The sequence below is a fragment of the Benincasa hispida genome, chromosome 6 (genome assembly GCF_027475165.1).
Source record: "Benincasa hispida cultivar pf3 chromosome 6, pf3_genome.v1.1, whole genome shotgun sequence".
In the NCBI taxonomy this organism is placed as follows: Eukaryota; Viridiplantae; Streptophyta; class Magnoliopsida; order Cucurbitales; family Cucurbitaceae; genus Benincasa; species Benincasa hispida.
Genome location: NC_143483.1, coordinates 7786085 through 7803702, shown reverse-complemented (window position 1 = coordinate 7803702; position 17618 = coordinate 7786085).

Here is a 17618-nt window from a genome sequence, read left to right as displayed (position 1 = left end):
AAGAAGTTAGATGTAACTATAGAGGTAAAATGGTTTTTTGACCCAACTATACTTACGAGTAATTTATGATGAGTCAACGCACTATTGATTGGTTGTATCCAATGGATAAGTAAATATATCTATAGTGCAAAGAGTTCAGCTGTCGGTCTTTAATAAAGTGACCGACAGTTAATGAATGTTGATTAATTTGATTAAAAGAGTTTAATCAATTAATCTTATATCATTGAAGCTTCAATCTATAGGTTCATAAGTGTCCAATCATTAGACACATAAATATATCTATAGTGCGAAGAGTTCAGTTGTTGGTCTTTAATGGAGTGACTGACAGTTAATGAATATTGATTAATTTGATTAAAAGAGTTTAATCAATTAATCTTGTATCATTGGAGCTTCAATCTATAGGTCCATAAAGTCCCCTCATTAGCTCAATGAGGACCGATGGGAATCAAATTAGTTTTGGTGTGATTTGAATTGTTCAAATTAATTAAAGGGAATTAATTGTATAAGATACAGTTATATAATGTATATTGATACATTATATAAGATGATGTATGTTGATACATTATATAATTTTACAAGAGACGTGAATATTTGAATATGATTCAAATATTAATAATATAAATGTGATTCATATAAAATCTATACGTTAAAATTTAATGTGAATATGATTCATATAAAATTTATATATAATTTTTATGAGAGAAATAAATATTTGGATATGATTCATATAAAAATTATATGCTATAATTTAATGTGAATATGATTCATATTAAATTTATATATAGCTTTATGGGAAAAATAAATATTTGAATATGATTCAAATATTAATTATATGAATATGATTCATATAGGAATTATATATTAAAATTAATATGAATATGATTCATATTAAATTTATATATTTTATTGAGATGTGTTATAATTTGAATATGATTCGATTAAATTAATATGAATTTGATCCACATTAATATCTTAGGTTATTTAAGAGAATAATAAACTATAGTTTATGTTATATGTGATATAACATATAGTTTAAACATATATTAAGTGTTTAATATATATATATATATTAAATCTAAATTTTTGAATTTCAATTTATTAAAAAATAAAGGAGAGGAAGTTATAACTCCCTTACCATTAATCTCTCCCCTTCTCACGTAACAAATGAAAAGAAAGAAAGTTCCATCTCTCTATGTCTCTCTCTGGTTCTCCTTCTCTCAGTGAATTTAACAGAGAATAGAAAACTCTCAATTCTCTTTTCCTTCCCTCACGCCAAGATTGAGTGCAAGCTCGCACCTCTGCACGGTTCTTCCTTGAGAATAACGGGGAAGTCTCCTTGGTGATGTTCGTTCCTATTCATTAAGTTCATGGATGCCAAATTCATGAGATCGGGAGAAGACGACTTGATTTGAAGAGGAACGTGAAGAATTGGTCAAATGTTAGTGATTTCTTAATTTCTTCCTCTCTATTTTAACACTGTAGAAAGCATGTTTAGGTTATGTTTTTCCATGGTTCCCATCATTCTGAATTCTGTGCATTCTGTAAAATGAACTTTGGAGATTGATACATCCAATTGCTTCTGCTGCGGGGAATTCCAATCCCTTCAAATCCACCTCTTCAGCAACCTACAGTGCAAAAGTAACCATATCTTTAAAACCATACCTCACAGGAGGTCCAACACCAACTCTTTTATCTTTTTCACGAGCTATACTCGATTGATCTGAAGGAGTAATATAACATGCAGAGGAATAAATCAGAATCAATAAGCACTCTAGTATTCTTAATTTGAGTTTTAAACATGTTATTCAAGTGATATTCATAGAGGGTTTGAAATAAACTTTACCTTTGAAGAAAACTCCACGAATTCAGCAAGAAATCTAGAAATTTGAGCTTGAATCTTCAAGTAGATCACCACTAAGATATTCTCTACTAATCTTAAGGGTGATTGTGCGGTGGAAGCACTCAAATTGAGCTGAATTTTGGATGAACTTAAGTGAGTTTTGTAGGTTTTCACAACAGCAGTATTTTGGTTCAAAATCACAACATCTCTCCCAAATTCAAAGCATGGAGCTTCAATTTATAAGCTGAAAAGATGCATAGAGATGGTGTTTACATGGATGCTAGCTCCAGCTTCACCAATTTAATGAAACTCAAGTGGGATTTGGTGATTAACCACTTAATCACAATTGGAAAAATCCACTCAATCCGTAATCATTTTTTAATCAATTTGATTAAAAAATGATTTTGTATTTAAATAAACTTATTTTATGTAAATATTTAGTTTTACAAAATTAACTCAAAATAATTAATTTTAAATAAAACTAACTTTAATTTTAATTAAACTTTTCAATTAAAATATTAATTTAATATCTTAATATTAAATTAATAAAACAAATTCCACTAATATCATTCAATTTCTTATAATTAATATTTAAATAAAAATTTAAATATTAATTGATTCTTCAATTTCGTTTAATTTTAATAAAATTAAATGTTTCAATTGTATCGTATACAATTAATCGAAAACCCTAAATTGAATTTGAACATTTCAAATTCATAACCCTAATTTCAAATTTCATCCAACAATACAAATTTACGAGCTAGTAGAGGGACGTAATGGACCTACAGACCATGAGCTCCAACAATTTGTAATTAATTGGTTAAAATTTTTAAACTGAATTAATTACTATTCGTTAACTATCAAGGCACACCATTATAGCTCGATAATTGCACTCTCCTCACTGTAGATGTATTTCTGTTCATTTCGATCATAATCAGTAAGTCGATCCTTCACTGGTCGTTCATATTTACAGTTGGGTCAAAATTACCATTTTACCCCTATAAATATATCTTAGACCTTAAGCTCCAACTGACCCTTTGATGAACAATTGATTTATAATACCTGCTACAAATCATATCTCTCTCTACCAAGAGAGGGCGGGGCCCCGTTGTTCAAGACTAGGCATTAGCACTTAAGAGAACAACATATCTGCTAACCCTAAGTCGGGTAGGAGTGAATTCCATCTTGCATTACTATGTACCCAGTTATCTATCCAGTCTTATCCCAAAATGGGAGGTTTATTGAGCAGTGTTGTTGGACTACTCTCACCTATGTAGATCAAAGGATAATCCCATAATAAATAGGAGTTCATAGTTAGTTCGGGATTAAAATTGAGTTACCCTAAGTCATTTTAGTTTGAAATAGTCAGTTTTAACAGTAAACAATCGTTATAAAGAAAAGTGTCTATTTCGAGGTCCAGTCTTATGCAAACTCATTGCATAGGATACCCCCACTCACATGTCTCTGCATGAATGATTTGTGGATCATATCATTTGTATCAGTAGACAAAATGGGTCGCATCCAATAGTGTTACCAGGATGAAATACCAACTTCATCCATATATTTGTAGACCATTTAGGCTATATACTATAACTTGATCCTGTTTTGTCACCACATAAAGTTAAAGTATTCATACTATAGCCATGGATTTGTTTATTGGATTTTCAAAATAGAATGCAATATCAATAACTTTATTGAATAAAATACTTAATAATATTTTATTAATAAATAGAATGTTTAACACGAATCATGAACTATGAGTTTTAGGACATCCCCAACATGATCTACTTGTGAACTAGAATTCTTAGGCATAACAACTTCTGATGTTTTAGGCATATTAGTTTCTGTAATAATGTGTTGATCTTCTCCACCTTGATGTTGTAATTCATTCACACTGAAGTGAATTACATCTCCACCTGTTTATCAATACTACTATTTTCTCCCATACTAGTAGACGTCACAGAAGGCTTCATAGTTGAATTAAGCATGAAATTTTCATTAAATATCAAATCCTACTAAGTATAACTCTATTCCAATTGAGTTAAGCATAGAATATCTGTTCATGGTTGAGCCTTCAGACGGGAAGAGTGCTCAAGTGTAAATCGAATAGATGACTACTCCTTGGTTGAGTTAGCACGGAGATTAGATGACTGTTTGAATGAACTCTTGGTGGTCCTTCTTTTTATGGGGGATTGTTGGGTGGGAATGTGATCAAAACCCCATATCAATTAAATAAGACGATGATCATAAGTTTATAAGAAATGACAACTATCTCTAATGATATGAAGTCTTTTGGAATAGTACCAAAAGCAAAGTCATGAGTTATTATTCTCAAAGTAAACAATGTCATATCATTGTTCACAATTTTAAAAACATTTCTCATAAATCACAAATGAGAACCAAAAATGGGAAATGAAGTTCAAATTTCAATATTTTCCAACACAATACCAAAAAAATCAACAAACAATCAATTATGTGTGTGGCAGCTTTATCAGTTAGGATTAGGAATTAGGTATGTCTTTTCCTTTTCTTTTCTTTTCTTTTGTACCACTCATGATATATGAATTGTAATTATATGCTTCCAATTCAAAATCCAAAACCATTATATTTCCCCATTTTCCAAAATAAATAAAATAATATATATATATATATATTTCCAATCTTTCTTTTCTTTGATTTTTCTCTTTTTGTCAGGTATTAGTTAGCCTTTGTCATTTGACAAAACAAAAACACAGCTGCATGCAACCATTTATAAATTCTTTTTTTTTTTTTTCCTTTTCTTCTTTACAATACTTTTGATGAAATCTTAAATTATTACAACTCACATTCACACTTTGTAGTTAGATACGGCTTTTCTAATAACTCTTTAAAATATGGAAAAACAGATTAAAAGGACTTTTTTTTAAAAACCATACAATATCTAACTTTAATTTCATGCTAAATGATAACTATATCTTAGCAACTCACTTTCAATAATTTGTTGTCATTTTGTAAATAACACGTTTCTAATCATTTGATATGTATGAGAGATAGATATGATTTTTCTAATAACATATATTTATTGAGCTTAGTAATGATATAACCATGTTGTAATTGTCACTTTTCATCGTTTGTAATTTTTTTTAATTAGAAAAAGATCAAACAACATAATTCTATTAATTACAGTTTAGGGTTTTTTTTAGTACAACAGAGATTTGAACCTTCGATCAATAAGGATGAAATACATGTCAATTACCATTGAACTACTTTCACTTTGACAATTAAAATTTAAAATTTAAACTAACTTGAGTAAAGTCATAATTAAGGGGGAAATATATATTTTTTCTAGTACAATAGGGATTTGGGGGATTCGAATCATGGACCTCATGGTCACTAACATATCTCGAATGTCAGTTGAGCTATGCTCACTTTGGCGAGAAAATATCTTTTTGGTGCCTAGTTTTGAAGCTCATTTCGGTTTGGTACCTAGATTTCAAAATGATACACATTCAGTTATTAAGGCCCCGTTTGGTAACCATTTGATTTTTTGTTCTTGTTTTTTAAAATTAAGTATATTTCATCCACATTGCTTACAATGATATACATCTTTCTCAAGTACAATGGTGAGCTCTTATCCAAATTCCAAAATAGAAAACAACTTTTTGAAAGTTATTTTTTTAGTTCTCAAAATTTGGCTTGGTTTTTTAAACCATTAGTGAAAAGTAGATAACACAGGGAGAAATTTAGAGGGGGGAGTAGTGTCTATAGGCTTAATTTTTAAAAATAAAAACCAAAACAAAGTGGTTACCAAACGGGGCCTAAGTATTGAGTTTGATTTCAATTTTATCTCTAGGTTTCAAAATGTTACAATTTTACCCCTTGTAATTTGAGATTTGTTATAATTTGGTTCTTTGAATTTTCAAATTTTATAATTTTAACTTCAAAATTTCACTAAATATTCACTCTTAGTCATTGGTGTTAATGTCTATTAATTAGTTTAAAATAATTATTAAGTGAAAATTTAAACTTAATTTGATATTGATGAAAAAATAGTGAAATTTAATTAATTATAATTCTTTTAAATAAATCAATAGACATTAATACTAAAGACTGAAAATAAGAATTTAGTGAAAAACCAAGGTTAAAAGTGTAAATCTTGAAACCTAGAAATCAAACTGAAACAAAACTCAAAACCCTCAAGGGTAAAATTGTAACCCTTTGAACCCTAGGAATTAAAATTGAAACCAAACTCAAATTTTAAGGATTAAATGTGTAATATTTTGAAACTATAGACTAAATGGAAACTAACCCAAAATAAAAAATGTTTTTCTTTCCATTATTTATAACTCTAGAGAGTTTGAGTTGGTATTTTTGTTATAAAACAATAATGGTAGGTCGAGGGATTGAACCTTCTACCTTTAGAGAGATCATGTAAATTATTATCGGACTCCCACTTCGACCATTTGAATTGGGATTAGATTTATTTTATTTTATTCTATTTGGTTCATGGAATGTTTTGAAAACCCCCATATTTAAGATAAATCAAATGAAACAATAATTTAAAAAAGGGCAGCTTTCTTTTTGTGTAGATTGTAAATGTAACCCAATAAAGGGTGTAAATAATACAAAAATAATAGCTTAAAGAAGTAGTTGAGATTATGGAAAAAGTTAAATACATATTAATATGAGTGATTAATCAACATAGCAGTAAACATTAATAACCAAAATCAGCTATTACTAGAAAAAGTAAAAAAGGAGTTAGTTATCATTATGAAATCAACAAGCAATTAAGGATTTTTCTTAAAATAATGTATTTAAATCAATTTTATTTTTTTTAAAATCAATTATCAATTATTTGTTTGTTTATGTTTTTAACTATAAATTAATGTTATATATTTATAATCAAATCAATTTGTTGATCCATGATTTTAGTCCGACGGTCTTATTTAGATGGATGAGCTGACATCTCATGTTAATATGACAACATGCTCCGATTCTTAAATCAGTATAAGTTAAAGTAGTGTCGAGTCGAGTACATATAAATTTTTTAGCACATTTTTGAAGGTGGAGGTATATGTCTATTTATACTACTCTTACTTTCACTTTCACGAACCTTGTATTAAGGGGTTTTATGGTTTTAATAGGATGCTCGAGGCAAGCTTGATAACCTATCATTTGGGTTCGAAGTTTTATACTCCTTTTGTAGGTGGAAATTGCCTTGGTTTTACTAATGTAACTTACAAGGTAATTTCTTTCCTTTTTTTTTTTTTTAGAAATGTTGATGTGATGAACCTCTTAAATTTTGATTAGGGGTGTTAAAAAAAATTGATGACCCTGAAAAAACTGATCAACCTAATCCAACCCAACCTGTATAGGGTTGGGTTGGTTTAGGAGTCACCTAAAATAACCTAAACCAACACGAATTTATTATATATGAGTTTTAAAATGTATATTTTTTTTTTACTTATACAATTATATATACATATATTTATTTTAGTTTTATTTAATTTGATTATTTTTTGGACAATATATTCTCAACAACTCCTAAAAATAGTTTTTTAGCACTTTGGAAAGAAAAATTTCGTTAAATAAATTGAAATTGAGTTTTATTCTTAATTCAATATATGAAAAATAATTAAATCAATTTTTTACGTATTAATATTTTGCTTCTTTTGAGAATAAAAATTTTAATAAATGACCCAAATAATCCAAACCAATCCAACCATTTTATGGTCGGATTGGGTTGGGTAATTCATTTTTTTTAATAAAGATTATTTGGTTTAAGAAATTTATAACCGAATAATTAGGTTGGGTCTAAAAAGTTCTTCAATCTAATCTAATCGAACCCACGAATGCCCCTAGTTTTGACATATAGACTTTCTCGCGATTTGTCCTAAAGAAAGCTAATTCGAAAAGAAAATGATAAAAATATATATATTTGTATGTATTTCATCCCATGTATGTTCATGGGCCGAGCACCGTAAAACTTGGGCTTTTTTAGGCCCATCTCTTATTTCATGGGCCGTACGAACGAAATGGTTGATTGAGACCTTTTAGAGACCCCTTTACAACGTTCAAATCTAAATATTTTATTCTTTTTCAGAAAAAAAGAGAAACTCAATTTATTTCCGCTCATAATACTCCAAAATATTCATTTTAGTCCTATACATTTAAACTTTAATTACAGTGATTTCTTACCATTATCTTCCCTTATACTTTTAGAAAGTGATCGTTTTAGTTCATTAATTTTCATTTTTGTCTCATTACTTTCAATCAAAATTTTACCATGATCTTTCTTTAGTAAATTTATAAAATTGTGGCGTTATAAAACTTGCGTTAGGAATTTTTAAATAAGGATCGAATGGTCACTTTTAAAAAGTACATGGACCAAAATAAATATTTTGACATTATAGAGACAAAATGAATCAAAGTCATAATGTCCCGATGCATTTTCTGATGACTACGACTTTGGAGGACCATGCATCTTCTTTTCTTAATACTCCTTATTCGAAATGATTTACTATACTTGTATCTCGTGGTGTAATCTTGTAGTTTGCTCTCATGCTTTAAAAAAAAAAAATCAAAGCCACGAATAGAGGACCATAAAATGGTATTTGAACTTTTTTATAAACCATTTTTTTTTCTTTTTCTTTAAAAAATATTACAAGAGCTCATTTAAACCTATAGTTCATAATAAAATGCATGAATCTCTACTCTTTTTATTAGAACACTATTAGAGGGGGGGTTTCCAATGGAGAAAAAAATTCTTATTTCTTTATTGTCTTGATTTCTTTTAAATATATAAACTGAAAAAAAATATTTAGTGGGAATATTATTACAAATCAAAGAAAATCAACAATAACCACATATGATATTTAAAAACAATAATTTCTCTTTTAAAAAAATTAAAATGTGGTTATGTTTTAACAATATGGATTATGGATTATGTCACAAATTACTTTCTTAAATTTTGAAATTCAAAACTTCAACTAATATATATATATATATATATATATATATGAGATAATTGTCCAAAAGACCCATTTTAAAGGTTTAAAATGGAAAATGACCCATCTTTTGAAAAAATAATGTCAAATATCCTTTTGTTGATGTCATGATCACGTGAAGTTACGGTATTGCCGTTTTTTTTTTCTTTTTCTTCTTCTCCGGTGTGAGAAATCTTTTTTTGCACATCGTCTTCTTCTCCGAATTCTTCTTTGTACGTCTTATTCTTCTTCTCTAACACGACGAGTCCACATGAACAGCTCCGACGCAACCAACTCTGGTGAGCAAGAGAGGAGAGAGAGTGATTTTATGAGTGAGGAAACGAAGAGAGAGCAAGACGAGCGAGAACGAGAGACATAGTGATTTGTGAGTAAAAGAAAAAAAGAAAAGAGGGCGAGATGAGCGGCATAGTGATTTGTGAGTGAAAAAAGAAGAGAGAGCAAGACGAGCGAGAGTGAGATTGTTTTTCCACATGCCCTTGAGTATATTTTGATAATTTCACCCGAATTCGACATTAGCAAATGATCATTCAACATTTTTTTCAAAAACCAGGTCGTTTCATGTTTTTTACCTAATTTTTTAGTCATCCATCTGACAGACCCTATATGGTGATGCTTTTTCTCAAGGAGAAAAAAGATCCAGAAGTGTGTTACCAAAAAGGGGAAAAACAAGATTGTTAATTACCAACACAATATGGAAAATTTATCATAAAATATTGCATAAATTCAAGAGAAAAAACCAATGATCAAAATTCAAAATTTAAAAATATTTCTTCCTTTGGAAGCCTTCCACTGCTAACCCACTTCCAAAAATCCCTAAGATATCACCATGATTACAGTTTGATGCATCAAAAGATCTAATTATTAGGAAATAAAAAACTTGTGGCCTATGAAGGTTGTGGGTGGCCTTCTCCAACTTTTCAGCTTTCATGTGTAACAGTTGATCCCATTGGAAGGTTTTGGACCACAAAGAGGAAAAAAAAAAATGGTGCAAGTTGAAGGAAGCTTGTTGATTATAATGAGAAGAACAAAAATGTTAGCCTAGCTTCTTGTAATAAAAGTAATTCTTTTTCATTTTGATATTTTAAATCTCGTTGGGTAACTATTTCGTTTTTTATTTTAAAAATTAAATTTATAGACACTACTTTCACCTTCAAATTTCTTCATTTATTATCTACTTTTTACCAATGGTTTAGAAAACCAAACCAATTTTTGAAAACTAAAAAAATAACTTTTAAAAACTTTTTTTAAAAATTTGGCTAAGACTTCAACAATTGTATTCAAGAAAGATGGAGATTATTGTAAAAAAATGGGAAGAAAATAAATTTACTTTTCAAAAAAAAAAACAAAATGGTTACCAAACGAGACCTTAGCTTTTGAGTTTTGAAGATTCAATGATTCAAGATGATATATATCTCTTGAGTTCAACAACATTTGAAAGTGAGAATTCAGACTTCTAAATTTAAAGTTAAAGTTGAATTATGCTCAAGTTGATTGGTAACTAATTCCAAATGATATGTGGATTTTTTTTTTTTCAATTATTGTTTTTTATCCAACTTCATAAGCAATGATAATAATATTAATTTACCCCGTAAAATGCCTCTATTTATCATTCTTATTTTAGAAATTATTTTTAAATATTTTGGAAATTAGTTAGAGGAATCTTTGTAATGGTGGTCTTTTTCAAGCTCTTCCTGGTCAATATTACTTATGATTTTAAAGGAAAATTTGACCCTCAAGTCATCTCATTTATCAAAATTACTTATGATTATAAATAAGAGAAAAGATAAAACTTCAATTTGCAACTATGCATGTGATGATTATAATCTTAGTGTATATATTTTTACTTTAGTTTCAGTTTCAACAATGTGCATAAAAAAGTTTGATTATCATATATTTTTATGTTTTGATTAAAATTTACAATATGTCACTATTGTCGTCATCATCCTTTATTCTTTTAGAATTAAACATCATTATGATACGAAGTGCAATTAGAGTCAACATGAAAATTACTTGTGAATATGATAAATGAACTAAATACAACACGAGTGGGAGATCAAGTCATTAGCTTTGAGGATGGTGATTGATGTGTCTTATCTATTGATTAACTACACTCAATTGACGAAAAATAAATTTTACGATACGACATCTTGTTTGAATGACATTGGAAGCTTGCAAATCATACTAATTCCAATTCAAATAAGAATATCGAAACTTATAGAAATGACCTTCAACTACCTTTGATTTATTTGTGGGACTTTACTGTAGCAATAAGTAACTTATCATGTTGGAATTTTATTAAAATCGTAATATGAAAAGATTGACGAAAAGAATACTTTCGAAAGGAGCGTGTAAAATAAGGAAAAATTGAAAGGGAAAAAAAAGTGAGTTGATAAAGAGTAAAGTTAATAGGGTTGGACATTAATTTTGTGATGATCAAAGGTTTGTGAGTTAGAATAGGCTTTACAATTCAAAGCCCAAGCATGGGTAGATCCTAAATGGGGATCACTTGGATCATGTGCACAAAATTGCATACCATTATTACACCTTCACATGATTTTTTTTTTTCTACATATTTTTCTTTTTTTATCTTTGGGTGGCTCAAGTGTGAAACATATGCTATGCTATGATGCTATTAGACACTTTTTTCTTTGCATATTTGCATATGAAAAGCCCTTTTATGGATTTGAGCAAGAAGTGGTCCAAAAAGCCTTTGCCATGCATTGGGTCAAGGGAGACATCCAAAATTTCAAGATGAAAAGAAAAATTAATCAATAAAGTTTTATAGGTTAAGATAATTGGTTAAGAGATTAGACCCATTTTAATTTTATGGGTATGCCTTTAAGTTGTATTTGACCATGAGTGATTGTGTCTAAAATTAATTCCTTTCTTAACTAAATTTATGGATTAGGTTTCAACTTTTTTATCTCGAAACTTCTTTGATAGCAATTTTGCATGCATTATAGAAAAACAAGATTTTTTCTTAAAAAAAAAATAAAAAAAAATTGTTGATATAGCTTACATCGACGCTCTACAATTGATGACATTTTTCATTTGGAAAAGGTTGTTAGGAGAGGCAATGTTGATGCCATCTCAAAAGGATGTTGGCGAAAGTCATCTATCCCTGATGCAAAGTCAAAGAAGTCAATGAGGGAAAATTGTCAACGTCATGTAAAAGATGTCAGCAGAATCGAGTTATGCCGATGCAATATTGTGACATTGACATAGCTTTTCCTTTATGCAGTATGGTTGTGCATCAAGATCAAATAACTACCTTTTGTCAACGCTATGTATATCGTTGACATTTGTATTTTATTTTTAGATCTAAATCTTTTCAACCATGTACACAACCAAATCTACTTTTTTCATAAAATTTATTTGTTCCTCCCTCTTTTGACCATGAATATTAAGAAATTAGAATTACCCTAATCCTTAACTTCAAATGAATTTCAAATACATCCAACCACGATATTTCTATATCTGTAAATGTACATTTAATCTATCTACTTACTCATAAGTTCACTAAAAAAAAATGACCTTAACATCTTGATCAATTGATTATTCTATCTACAAATTATTGTCTAATGAGATCGGAGATAAAAATAACATAAAATACTATGAACATAATTTTTTTTTCTTTAAAAGAATAATGGGCAAAATCAATATAAAGTTAAACCTAAGAGACTTAAATTTATAATTGGACCACATTTATGTAAAATGGGAGGAAAAAAGTCAATACTTTTATTAATATAATAAATAGAGAAAAAAGAAAAAGAAAAAAGAAAAACAGTTGGGGGGATGTATGTGAGAGGTCAAAGGGCAATAAAAAGGAAGGCAGACAGATTTGAAGCCATCACTTTCCACCTTCTTCCCATGGATGATGCCTTTGTTTTTCAGAAGAAATAGGACAGTGTGTGTGTTACTGAGATCTGAACATTTCTATCTACGTCAACATTTTAAACCCTGTCCTTTAAACCTTCAATTAATTATTACTTTCATTCAATATCTATCATTTTTTTAGTTAACCAATGAGAGTTCGAACTAGGAGTGTCAAATAACCGACAATCTGGACTACGTACCCAACCCAAAATGTAAAAGTTGGGTTGAGTTAGTTTTATTCTTTGGTTGAATGAGTTAAATTTTTTATATTTTTGTTGGGTTGGCTATAAATGGGTTGATCCAACCTAACTATATATATATATATATTTCTCTTTGTTTAAAGTTTGATTATTTTGTATTAATTAATTTGTGGATTTTTTTAAATTATTATGATATTTGTTTTTATTTAAAGTTTACAATAAATATCATAGATATTTGGTATTTAGCATTTGAATTTTATGAGATTTTAATTATTAGTCATGTGTTGTATATAAATTTACATATTTTAAATTAAAAAGAAAAAGTAAGCCGAATTTTAAGGATTTGGTTGGAGACTTTATTTGGGTCTTTGGGTTATCAATTCAACCAATTCGAATTTTCAGGTTGGTCCAAAAAAACACTCTTAATTTAACTCAACCCAACTCATATACATCCTCAAGTCAAACTATCGATCTTTAGAATGATAATTGATGTCTTGCTCACTAAACTATGTTTGAATTGATTAATATTTACTCCTTTTATTTCTTGATTTAAAGAAATTACAAATATGTTCCATGGATGGTTATCAAATCTGTTTCAATCCTCACACATTTTATTATTATTGTTATTATAATAATTATCATTATTATGAGAAAATCACACCTTTTAAATTGAACTTTGTTGCTTAAGATTTGTATATATTTTTTGTTATCATTCTTCCTTAATTTGGAAAGAAACATAGTTTCCTTTTTCTTCACTTACTTTGCACTAAAAGATGAAGTGATGACTATTAAACAACTTAGAATTAAAAGAATATATAAGAAATGTTGAATTGATTCCTTAATTTAACTTTTAACTTTTTGGACAAATCACTTGGTCACCAAGATATGTCTTTCTTTTAACCAATTATTTAATTCATAATAATTTTGATAAATTAGTAAATTGCATTTTGATGTTTAAGATTTATTTTTGTTATTTGAACTTAGTTTCTATTTGGTCTTTGAAATTTCAAAAGTTACATGTTTTGTTTTGATGCTTTAATTTGATTTTAATTGGTTCTTGAAATTTGAAATTAGTTTCTAGGTGATTTTTAAGTAGAGTTGACTATTCGCTAGTATAATAGAATGTGTTATTATATGATAGCTAAAATGTGTGTTAGCTAAACTTTACCTATGCGTATCTTTCTAAAAGTTGGATTTTTATATACTTTTTGACCAATTAGAAACCAATTTCAAATTTTATGGACCAATTATTAATTGAATTTGAATATTGGAAAACAAACATAACACTTTTGAGACCTATTAAATTTGAAACTCAAAACCGAAAGTGTTAGTGTTAAAAGTTAATAGTCCAAATAAAAACCAACTCCAAATCTTAATAATCAAAAGTATATTTTACCATAATAATTAACTCATATATTTCAAAGTTTGTGATCTTTCATTTCGACCCTCCTTCCATCCCACTAAATTGTCAATGCATTTACAAATTTTTGACAATTGTAGGTAGAAAGTTATTCAATTCATTAATATGTGTCCTTAGATACTTTCCATTGGATTAATAACAAGTCAAGAGACCAAAAAAAGTACAAAGAAAAAAATAACCTAATGATAGAGATAGAATACAAGCTTAAAACTTTAAATCAAATATTAATCATCATTTAAATGATAGATCATACTAATTACACAAATTACATATGAGAATTGAGAAATAACGCCTATAGATTACTCATAAAAATAGACCAAAGTTATTAATGTTGTATTAAATATCATAAGCGAATAAATTTAAAATATTTATTAAAATATTTTAAAAAATCACGTTTAATGCCTAAACTTTCATAAAAGTAACAATTTAGTTCCTGAACTTTTAGTTTCATAACAATAATTCCTAAATTTTACTATTTAATAATTTAATCCTTGTATTTTAATGTAATGATTTAATCTCTATTATATAAATTAGTATGAAAATCTAATGAGATTTCTAGTATAAATAAATCGATAAACTAATTATATATTTGATAATTTTATAAAATACAAAGTGTACATCATAAAATAATAAAAATTGACATCAGATTTTGATGAATTTTTTTACGATATAGACTAATTGTTATAAATTTGAAAGTACAAGGATTAAATTATTATATATCAAAATTCAAGGACTAAATTAATACAAACTTAAAAGTACATAGACTAAATCGTTACAAATTAAAGCTCATTAATTAAATTGTAACTTATTTGAAAATTTAGAGACAAAAAATGTTTTTTTACTCTTAATTTTAACCATCATGAAATTGGTCTGATTACATTGATGAAACCTTAAATTTTAATTTGCAGTTGAAATAAATGGTCACCTAAAATAGGTGTGCAATTAAAGCAGCGGATCCCAAAAAAGCTGAAAGTCTTCCCCATCCGACCATTTTAGGTTGAGAAGTATCGTTTATTATTTATTATTTTATTTTATTTTATTTTTAAATTTTCATTTTTTTTAAAAAAAAAATCAAAATTGTTTTTGAAATCACGGTCGAAAAATTAAAAAAAAAAAAAGATGTGCACCAATATTTCTTAAAAATTTATAAGGACGTCTCATGGATTTGACAAAATAAATTTAAAAAATTAGATTCATTGTCCTTACTTATTACTTTTGCAAAAATAGCAAAAAGTAAGCTTAACATACGTGATATACTTGATGCACTTTTGATATACGCTTGATACGCTTGATACATTGCTGATACACACTTGAACTATTGATAGACATTTGATTCATTTGATATACTATTGATACACTGTTGAAAATGACTAGTTATTGAAGTGTTTTAAAAGAATTTATAAAAATGATTTTTTGAAAGACACTTTTTCTCTAGTTATTTCAAACACGTCCAGATTTTCAAAATAAGTATACTAAATTAGGTGTTAGTGAGTTTCGGGTTGAATTTCCTCAGCCTATTGTACATTTATACTTAAAAATGAAAGAACAACATCATTTAAAAAAGAAAAACTACAAAAGGGATAAAAAAAAATGTAGTAAATACAAAAATTAAAGTGAATAATAATTCATATTGTTGTAAACAAAAAATACAAAAAGTATATGAATCAATATAAAAAAATACACAACTTATATACTTTAAATATGGTATATTAATTGACTGATATACAAAAAAATATGGGTTTGTTAAAAGGGCAAAATTGGAATACGTAATAAACAAAAATTTAAATTTGAGAACTTTGCCATATGTACAATTTTTCATATGTTAAAGACACGTCCCTAATTATATATTTTGGATTTGTCACCCATTGCAAATTTTCAATTCATAAATATAGTAAAAAAGAACTCGGTTCAACAATAATTAATCCGGCCTTTTTTTCTAAAGGTCAAAATTCAATCCATTATTTAACCGTTGTTATATTAAAAAAAATTATATAGATACAAATTTTTTTATAAATTCCAAGAAAAAAAAAAAAATCTAAAAATTGTTATTTTATCTCTTATATACAAATATTTAATACATTGACAAAGTTAAAATTCGCTTGTTTTTCTCCTTCTTTTGACCCTTGATTTCATTCACATTAATGAAAACAAAATATGGGAACAATACTAAAAAGTGGGTTTTTTTAATAATAAAAATGTGGGTATTACTCCTATTATTCTTTTTGAGAAACATAATCTATCAAGCAATTAAAATAGATTAGATACCATATCGGCCTCTACTAAATGACAAAATCAAATTAGGAAGTTATCCCAACAGCGAGATTGATATCCAACCACCGCTTATGAGTCAATCCATCTGCCACCACATTTTGTTGGATGAAAATTTAACTTTCAAAACAAAAAGGGAACCAACTTTTTTTGTTAGAGAATCTCACATTAGAAAATTTGGTGTTGGAAGTTTACTTTATGTAGTCCAACCTTGTGTTTTGGGTTTGGGCCCTAAGGGTATCCATATTTTGGAGGGAGTGAGGAGATAGGCCAATGTGGGTTCGGTGGACGTCCCACACGCACGCTGTCGCCATCCGTCTGGTCGGTAACAGTGCATTGTCGACCAGTTTTCATTTGACTGTTTTATCCTGGAGACGACATGGTGTTTTGCAGGTTTTGCTCTTTGCTTGACTGTTGTGCCTTGACGGTTTACTGTTTTGAGGGTCCTGCCATATTCAATACATTTTGGCAGCATCGGATGTGACAAAATTGAATCTGACATTGCTGCTCATGAATAGGATCTCCTCGACTAATAATTTTACTTTAAGATGGCACTTAGACATGTAACAATAATACAAACGATCTAAGAATATCACGATCACTTTTCTTGTAATGATAGTCAAAAGCCAAAGAAATAGTAATATTATAGAATGATAACAAAAATTAGAAACATTCTGATTTTGCCCATTTCTATTTTTATCTTTCGTTGAATATCAAATAGTCAAGTTTGATATTTGAAAACGAAAGAATACTACAAAACAAATTATACTCGTTCAAAATTTTCGCTTATTTATTTAAAAGAATGTTTTTAATTAATGTCCTTAATTGAATTTTCAATAAGATGACGTGGAAAAGTTGTTTGAAAAAGCATGTTATAAAGAATATGAAAAAGTATCTAGTATATATTTATTTTCATTATTTATTTGAGATGAACAATTAAATATTGATAGATTTAATATGAATATTATATATTAAACAAATATCATGACTATTTCTCCTAATTTCCCATAAACTCAAGGCCATTTCAT